The sequence below is a fragment of the Neoarius graeffei genome, chromosome 1 (genome assembly GCF_027579695.1).
Source record: "Neoarius graeffei isolate fNeoGra1 chromosome 1, fNeoGra1.pri, whole genome shotgun sequence".
In the NCBI taxonomy this organism is placed as follows: domain Eukaryota; kingdom Metazoa; phylum Chordata; class Actinopteri; order Siluriformes; family Ariidae; genus Neoarius; species Neoarius graeffei.
Window position 1 is genome coordinate 61769486 of NC_083569.1, and position 9589 is coordinate 61779074.

Consider the following 9589-nt stretch of genomic DNA (forward strand, 5'->3'; position numbering starts at 1 on the left):
CCTGTTCTACAGGGTCGCAGGCAAGCTGGAGCCTATCCCAGCTGACTACGGGCGAAAGGCGGAGTACACCCTGGACAAGTCGCCAGGTCATCACAGGGCTGACACAGAGACAACCATTCACACTCACATTCACACCTACGGTCAATTTAGAGTCACCAGTTAACCTAACCTGCATGTCTTTGGACTGTGGGGGAAACCGGAGCACCCGGAGGAAACCCACGCGGACACGGGGAGAACATGCAAACTCTGCACAGAAAGGTCCTCGCCAGTCATGGGGCTCAAACCCGGACCTTCTTGCTGTGAGGTGACAGCGCTAACCACTACATTTGGCATTGTCTTACTGAAATAAATAAGTCCTTCCCAGAAAAAGTGGTCATCTGGATGGCAGCATGCTGCTCCAAAACCCGTATATATCATTCAGCATTAGTGGTGTCTTCCCAGATGTGCAAACTATCCATGCCATGTGCACTAACGCACACCCATACCATCACAGATGCTGACTTTTGAACTATGTGCTGATAACATGCCGGATGATCCCTCTGCTCTTTAGCCTGAAGGACACGGCATCCATGATTTCCAAAAAGAATTTCAAATTTTGAATCATACAGTTTTCCATTTTACCTCAGTCCATCATAAATGAACTCGGGCCCAAAGAAGGCGGCAGTATTTCTGGATATTGTTTATATATGGTTTTAGCTTGCATTTATGGATGACAGTTTTAACCTGTAGCGAAGAACTGTGTTCACTTACAACAGTTTTCAGAAGTGTTCTTGAGTCCATACAGCAATTTCCATAACAGAATTTTGTCTGTTTTTAAAGCAGTGCCTTCTGATCATGGGCATCCAATACTGGTTTTCAGCCTTGTCACTTGCATACAGAGATTCCTCCAGATTCTCTGAATCTTTTAATGATATTATGTACCATGGATGATGTGAGCCCCAAAATATTTGTAATTTTACACTGAGGAACATTATTCTTAATTTGTTATATTATATGCCCACACAGTCTTTCACAGGGTGGTGAACCCTTCTCCATCATTACCTCTGAGAGACTCAGAATACCTAATCATGTTACTGACCCAATCATGTAACTGACCTGTTACCAATTATCCTAGTTTTTGTTTGTTTGTTTGTTTGTTTGTTTGTTTGTTTGTTTGTTTGTTTGTATTACACAACTTTTTCCAGTCTTTTGTTGCCCTATCCCAACTTCTTTTGAAATATCTTGCTGGCATTAAATTCAAAATGAGCATATATTTTTCAAAATTGTCAAAGTTGTCTTTCTACTATTTTCAATTAAATATAGGGGTTCCATGTTTTGTAAACCATCACATTTTTATTTACAGTTTACACAGCATCCCAACTCTTTTGGAAAGGGGGTTGTAAATTGTTAAAAAGAAAACAAATGTTTTACATCACATGGTATTGTGAACAAGCCTGATAAATAATTAGTTCAATGAAAATAAAACAGAAATATCAATTAAGATGCATATAAATAGGGTCAGCCTTCTGGTATGCTTTAGCAATCCTACACCAAAATGCCTGCTGTGCATTTGCTTGTGCTCCTAAGAGAGTGTGAAAGAAGGAGAAGAGCTCACTAAGTGCAAAGAAGATGAGTGCAAGTATTCTGTCCACTGGGACACACCGACGCACAGCGAATCCATCATCCACCTGTGCAGACTCCTGGACAAACAGCTTTCCACCCACGCTAATCACTCGCATTCGCATAGGCCCAGCACATGTGTCATTTGGTATATTTACTTTATTTTTGGGTTTATGTCATACACAAAAACTAATGCTTCACTTTGAGATTATTTATAATAGAACTAAGCTCTCCCTTTGCATTCATTTTCAAAATCAGTCTAGTTTATGGTTTGAATGGATTTCAATGACCTTCACATGATGTATGCAGAAGTCCACATTCCACGTTTTTCCGACAACCAAAATACATGAGGTTATTACTCAGTCTACTCCTATTTTAAATAAATCACACCACTTTCATGAGGCCACCTTCATCCTAAAGTAAAGCGCTGTGGGCATGATTGGAGTGTGTAAGGGAGAGGAAGCATAACTTAAATATGCATAACTGGAAGCACACAAAAAAGCATTTACTCACAAATAGGAGAATCGCACCCAGTGTGCACAATGACAGTTAATCTGCTCACGCCTGGATTTCAGTCATAAGTCTGTGTGTCCTAAAATCAATAATTGCAAAAATGATTTGTGATGCAATGAATATAATCCTACCTCAGCACATTGTTCATCCATCCATCCATTATCCGTAACCGCTTATCCTGTGCAGAGTTGCGGGCAAGCTGGAGCCTATCCCAGCTGACTATGGGTGAGAGGCGGGGTACACCCTGGACAAGTCGCCAGGTCATCGCAGGGCTGACACATAGAGACAAACAACCATTCACACTCATATTTCAACATATTATATAAGTGCTAAATTAAAACATAATTAAAGAAAAAATTTAAAATATTTCAGTAACAGTGTCCAAACTTGTGTTTTTATGGTGTTTTTTTATAAACGTTGCGTGTCTGGAACACATGCTTCTTGGCAAATAAAATTGTTTGATTTACCAATGGGCTCATTGTTATTTTACTATGCTATTAGTATTTTATTTACCTTTTTTTTCACCCAGGTGCTTGTAAACTCGCCTGCTGACAACATACTCAGTGTATAAACGTGGGAGAGGCTTTTTAAAACCAGTAAACTGTCCAAGGGTTCCAAATTGGCTATAATTAAGTCAAGTTTAATTTCAGATGTCTTACTGTCTTTAGCATGTGTGCACACACACTTTGCATCTTTGATCGCCTATTGTGAGAAAAACTACATGTTCCTGCTCGTTATGCAGTGTGTGTTGTGTAAATAAAATGTATTGATCCCACAGTATTGCATGCTGTTGGATATGTTTTTTTCCTTTTATATGACACCATGATTGCTGCAGAGTAAGAAAGAAAGAAAGAAAGAAAGAAAGAAAGAAAGAAAGAAAGAAAGAAAGAAAGAAAGAAAGAAAAGTGAAATCCTTTGTTAGCACTAACAGTTAATTACTTGTAACTACTTGTAATTGTGGGAGCGGCACGGTGGTGTAGTGGTTAGCACTGTCACCTCACAGCAAGAAGGTCCTGGGTTCGAGCCCAGCGGCCAGTGAGGGCCTTTCTGTGTGGAGTTTGCATGTTCTCCCCGTGTCTGCGTGGGTTTCCTCCGGGTGCTCCGGTTTCCCCCACAGTCCAAAGATGCTGGCTAAAGTCCAAAGACATGCAGGTTAAGTTAATTGGTGGCTCTAAATTGACCATAGGTATGAATGTGAGTGTGAATGGTTGTCTATGTGTCAGCCCTGTGATGACCTGGCAACTTGTCCAGGGTGTACCCCGCCTCTCGCCCGTAGTCAGCTGGGATAGGCTCCAGCTTGCCTGTGACCCTGTAGAACAGGATAAGTGGCTACAGATAATGGATGGATGGATACTTGTAATTAGTAATAATGTTGCGTTATTGTTATTGCTTATTTTTTTTCATCATCTGACTGGTTTCAACACCTGAGGCAAGTGACATTTGCCTGAGGAGGAAGAGAAGTCAGAGCAGTTTAACTCCACCAGCATGTGTTTTCTTAATAGAGAAGGTGTTTGCATGATATGATGCATCAAAATTCCTGGAGTTCAGATGCGGCTCTTTGATTTATAGTGTGGCTTTGGTTCTCAGTGGGTTTGAGTAATGAGCCTTGACAGATTAACTTATGTGGACAGTTTGTATTCCATTACAAAGAGGGAAAGGAAAATTATAGCTGAAAAGGAAAGCAATAGTAAGGATAAGGGCAAGGCAATACTGTGTTATCTTTAGCCAGCATCTGGGAAGTTCTATTGACTTTCCATATGATAGGACCTCACATTGGGGAGCAGAATACCACAGTAATCATTTAAACAGGGTAGAATTTCCATACAGTCTATTGAATTTTTGTGTCTGTTTCCTAACAGTTAGAAGAAAGGGTGACACAGCATAGTTATCTGTGATGCATCTACTGTATATTATAGTTATATATTTGTGGTGGGGAAGTTAACCATGTACAGATCCTGTGGTTGACGTATGGATTGCTGCATATGGATTTAAAGTATTCGCCTGATATTTTTGGGCTCTATCATGGCATATCTATTTAACTCACTCTAAAACACATTCCACTTTATTAGGAACACCTGTACACCTGCTCATTAATGGACTTTTCTGATCAGCCAATCATATGGCAGCAACACAATGCATAGTGGGTGTACAGTGTCTTGCAAAAGTATTCATCCCCCTTGGTGTTTGTCCTGTTTTGTCACATTACAAGCTGGAATGAAAATGAATTTTTAGGGGGTTAGCACCATTTGATTTACACAACATGCCAACAACATTAAAGGTGCAAATTGTTCTTTTATTGTGACACAAACAATAATTAAGATGAAAAAAACAGAAATCTGGAGTGTGCATACATATTCACCCTTTTTCATATGAAACCCCTAAATAAGAGCTGGTCCAACCAATTCACTTCATAAGTCACATAATTAGTTGATTAAGATCCATCTGTGTGCAATCAAAGTATCACATGATCTATCACATGATGTCTGTATAAACCAACCCGTTCTGAAAGGACCCTGACTCTGCAACACTACTAAGCAAGCAACATGAAACCCAAGGAGCCGCCAAACAGGTCAGAGACAAAGTTGTGAAGAAGTATAGATCAGGGTCGGGTTATAAAAATATCCCAAACTTTGAATATCCCAGGGAGCACCATTAAATCCATTATAGCAAAATGGAAAGAATATGGCACTATTACAAACCTGACAAGAGAAGGCTGCCCACCAAAACTCACAAACCAGGCAAGGAGGGCATTAATCAGAGATGCAACAAAGACACCAAAGATAACACTGAAGGAGCTGCAAACAGCCACAGTGGAGATGGGAGTATCTGTCCATAGGACCACTTTAAGCCATACACGCCACAGAGTGGGGCTTTATGGAAGAGTGGCCAGAAAAAAGTAACTGTTTAAGAAAACATGTTTGGAGTTTCCCCAACAGCATGTGGCAGACTCCCCAAACACATGGAAGAAGATTCTCTGGTCAAATGAGACTAAAATGTATCTTTTTGGCCATCATGGGAACTGCCATATGTGGTGCAAACCCAACACCCTGAGAACACCATTCCTAAAGTGAAGCATGGTGGTGGCAGCATCATGCTGTGGGGATGTTTTTCATCTGCAGGAACAGGAAAGCTGGTCAGGACTGAAGGAAAGATTGATGGACTAAATACAGGGCAATTCTGGAGGAAAACCTGTTTGAGTCAGCCAGAGGTTTGAGACGGGGATGAAGTTTTACATTCCAGCAGGACAATGACCCTAAACATACTGCTAAAGGTACACTGGAGTGCTTTAAAGGGAAACATTTAAATGTCTTGGAATGGCCTAATCAAAGCCCAGACCTCAATCCAATTGAGAATCTGTGGCATAACTTGAAGATTGCTGTACACCAACGCAACCCATCTAACTTGAAGGAGTTGGAGCAGTTTTGCCTTGAGGAACAGGCAAAAATTCCAGTGACTAGATGTGCTAAGCTAATAGAGACATACCTCAAGAGACTTTCAGCTGTAATTGCAGCAAAAGGTGGCTCTACAAAGTATTGCCTTTTTTTTTGGGGGGGGGGGGGGAATACCTAAGCACACTCCAGATTTCTGTTTTTGGTTTTATTTGTTTGTTTGTTTGGTTGGTTGGTTGGGTTTTTTTTTTTCATTTTAATTATTGTGTGTGTCACAATAAAAATTTCTACCTTTAAAGTTGCAGACATGCTGTGTAAATCAAATGGTGCTAATCCCCCAAAAATCCATTTTAATTCCAGCTTGTAATGTGACAAAACAGGACAAACACCAAGGGGGATGAATACTTTTGCAAGACACTGTAAATGCCTTTTTGATGAAAGCGGTCAGAGCAGACTAGGTTCAAGCTAACAGGAAGACTAGGGAAAATTAAAGAACCACTCATTGCAACCATGTTGAGCAGAAAAGGTATCTTGCAGACTCTTCAGATTTTGGTCCTTGGCTGACAGGAGTGAAACCTGATGTGTCTGTCTGCTGTTGCTGATATAAGGTTCTGTGTACTAATGTCAGCATTCTGCAATGCTTTTTTGCTCAATATGGTTACAAAGATTGGTGATTTAACTTCCTGTCAGCTCAAACCAGTCTGGCAATTTTCTCTGGCCTCTCTGTTTTTAAAAAATGCATTTCTGCATATAGAACTGTTTAGCTGAATGTCTTCTTCTTCTTTCTTCTTCTTCTTTCTTCTTCTTCTTTCTTCTTCTTCTTTCTTCTTCTTCTCGCACCATTCTGTGAAAAACCTAGAGTCTATTTCACAGGAAACAAAAACCCAGGCGTTCAGCAGTTTCTGAAGTGAATTTTTCCCCATTCTGATGTTGAATGTGTCATCTAAAATTATCATTTTATTTCTCATTTATTTTACAAGCTTTTTGTACTTGGTTATAAATGCTTTGCAGTTAATGAAGATTTGAAATTTGTGATACATAGACATCACCAGATGTTGAATCCTTTCCAGAATAATGGAGTTTAGGCTAAACTGATTTGGGGTTATTGTCTTCAATGTAATTCTCATTGAGGTTTGAGGCAATTGACTTGGTCACTCTCTAAATTAACCGTAGGTGTGAATGTGAGTGTGAATGGTTGTTTGTCTCTATATGTCAGCCCTGTGATGACCTGGTGACTTGTCCAGGGTGTACCCTGCCTCTCGCCCACAGTCAGCTGGGATAGCCTCCAGCTTGCCTGCGATCCTGTAGAACAGGATAAGCAGCTACAGATAATGGATGGATGGATGGATGGATGGATGGATGGACTTAGTCACTCAAGAAAGTTTGATGTTTTTGGCTTGGACAACCTTTATGGTTCCTTTAGTAGAATAAATCAGGTCATTGTCTTTCTGCAGGGTAAAGAGCCTTCTACTGAGTGAGTTGGCTAGATCTGAGCTAGTAACATGGCTCTGTACAATAATTATGCTCCTATATAATCACTTGTTGCTGCCAACAGCAGTCATATCAATAAATCCAAAAATATCAGTTGAACTGACAGCCATACTTGCCCATGACTTGTTTCATAAATAAAGTATGGTTTGGATCAAGAGCTTTTTTTTCTCTGTGCTTTTATTCCATCATTATATTACAGCTTAGTATTCATCTCATTCCATACGCTTTTACTTTTTAACGATGTAGCACAAACTGATTTAAAAAAAAACAAAAATAAATCATGTCACTGATTTAATTACATTTTGATGATAATATCACATTGATTTCCTATTCCTATCTTTCAGTTACACAGAGAAAAAATGACAAATTAAGTGTATATCTGAAGCATTAGGTGGCACGGTGGTGTAGTGGTTAGCGCTGTCGCCTCACAGCAAGAAGGTCCGGGTTCAAGCCCCGTGGCCGGCGAGGGCCTTTCTGTGTGGAGTTTGCATGTTCTCCCCGTGTCCGCGTGGGTTTCTTCCGGGTGCTCCAGTTTCTCCCACAGTCCAAAAACATGCAGATTAGGTTAACTGGTGACTCTAAATTGACCATAGGTGTGAATGGTTGTCTGTGTCTATGTGTCAGCCCTGTGATGACCTGGCGACTTGTCCAGGGTGTACCCCGCCTTTCGCCCATAGTCAGCTGGGATAGGCTCCAGCTTGCCTGCGACCCTGTAGAAGGATAAAGCAGCTAGAGATAATGGGGGATGGGGGATCTGAAGCATTAAATAAGAAAACATCTGAACATTAAAGAGAGCTATCCTGATTAATATGTATTAATATAGAGTTCATGAATTATTTATTTCTACTCTGCAACCCACAGACTGTCACATTTACAGATAGTAGAGGGCCAGCGAAGTAAGATCCTGAGATGGTGAAACCTACACAGGTCCTTTGAAGGTAAGATATACATGAGCCTCAACATACCAAATGACCATATTGTTTTCACACATTGTTCTTTTGCAGTTCACTAAAGTTCATTTGATCCAGAACACACTATTAATAGAAAAAACTACACATCATATCACATATCATGGCAAGAGTTTCAATGGATAAAGATAGAAAGTGGTATAACTGTACCTTTTTCTTTTTGTTAAAAATATGAATAGCGTGAATGTGTAAGGTGTTTATTATAGACAAGTAGGAATGCCACACTAACTGCAAGAACAACTGGAGTTTTTAAATTACATTTATTTTGAGGAAAGGAGAGAATGGCTGCAGTGCTATTTGTGGATAACTGACAGTAGGGGCAGCGATGGTGCATTTCTGAGGCTCGTAAAATGTAATATATTGTGTTCTGCTCTGTAGCGCGAGGTTATTCAAACAAACCACATGAATGTGCAGTTACATACCGGTAATCCTTCAATGTTTTACTGGCAGCCTTTACAGAGTTCTTCAAGGTCATCGGCTCCTCTGGCGCAAACGAAAATAAGTGGTTGAGTTACAGGCAGTGAGGAGGGCAGGCCGCTGGGGTCCTGGGACAGGCAGTGAGGAGAGAAAGGCAAGGAAGAACAGACAGAGATGAAAACACTGACTGAGATAAGGAAAGGGTGCAGGACCATGGAAGGTGGAGGGTCAGAAAACAGGAGATGTGGAGTTGAGGGGGAATTAAATCATGGAGAGACAGTAGAATCAAATACAGAGGAGACACAGACTGCTGCTTAATATGGATATGGATATATGGATATCATCTCCCCTTCAGTAAAAAAGAGTCAGTCACCTTGTTGGTAAAAACAAAAAAAGTGCAGAAAATATCTCGCCTATTAGATTCAGTCATTAATTTTCGATGCCTTTTATCCATTGTGGATCATGGGTGAGCTGGAGCCAATCCCAGCTGACATTGGATGAGAAGCAGAGTACACATTGGACAGGTTGCCAATCTATCATAAGGTTAACATAGAGAGACAGATAACTATTCACACTCACATTCACACCTATGGGAAATTTAGAGTAGTCAGTTGACCTAATTTGCATGTCTTTGGACTATGGGAGAAAAAGTGGAGCATCCGGAGAAAACCTATAGACCCCTTTCACATGACGTCATCGCGCCGTGAGATTTTGTTAGGCGCCATATTGGAAGACCAAGTACATGCACTCACAATATAAAACAAAGTACGAGCAACAGTAAAGTGACACGATGGATGATAATTCTGGTTATGTGAGTACATTACCAGCTGCAGAAAGGGCACGGTATGTGGAGAAACTGGCTGTGATTGATGGGTTTGACCCATATGATAAGACTCGCGGCAAGGGAGAATGGAAACATAAGGAGGACCGGACACCAATTCTGCCATCTGTTTGCTACCCAGACATTGTAAACTATTTGTTGTTTACACCCAGTGCCTACAGTGTTCGAACAATGCTGATATTTTCGGGGGGGGGGTCCCTTTTTTCCCTTGGGGGGGCGCGCTTGCGCTTGTCTCGGAGCGCGGATCTCCAAACACATGAGAAGCCTTGCGCTTGTCTTGGAGCACGGATCTCCAAACACACGAGAAGCCTTGCGCTTGTCTCGGAGCGCGGATCTCCAAACACATGAGAAGCCTATCTTACGCACATATC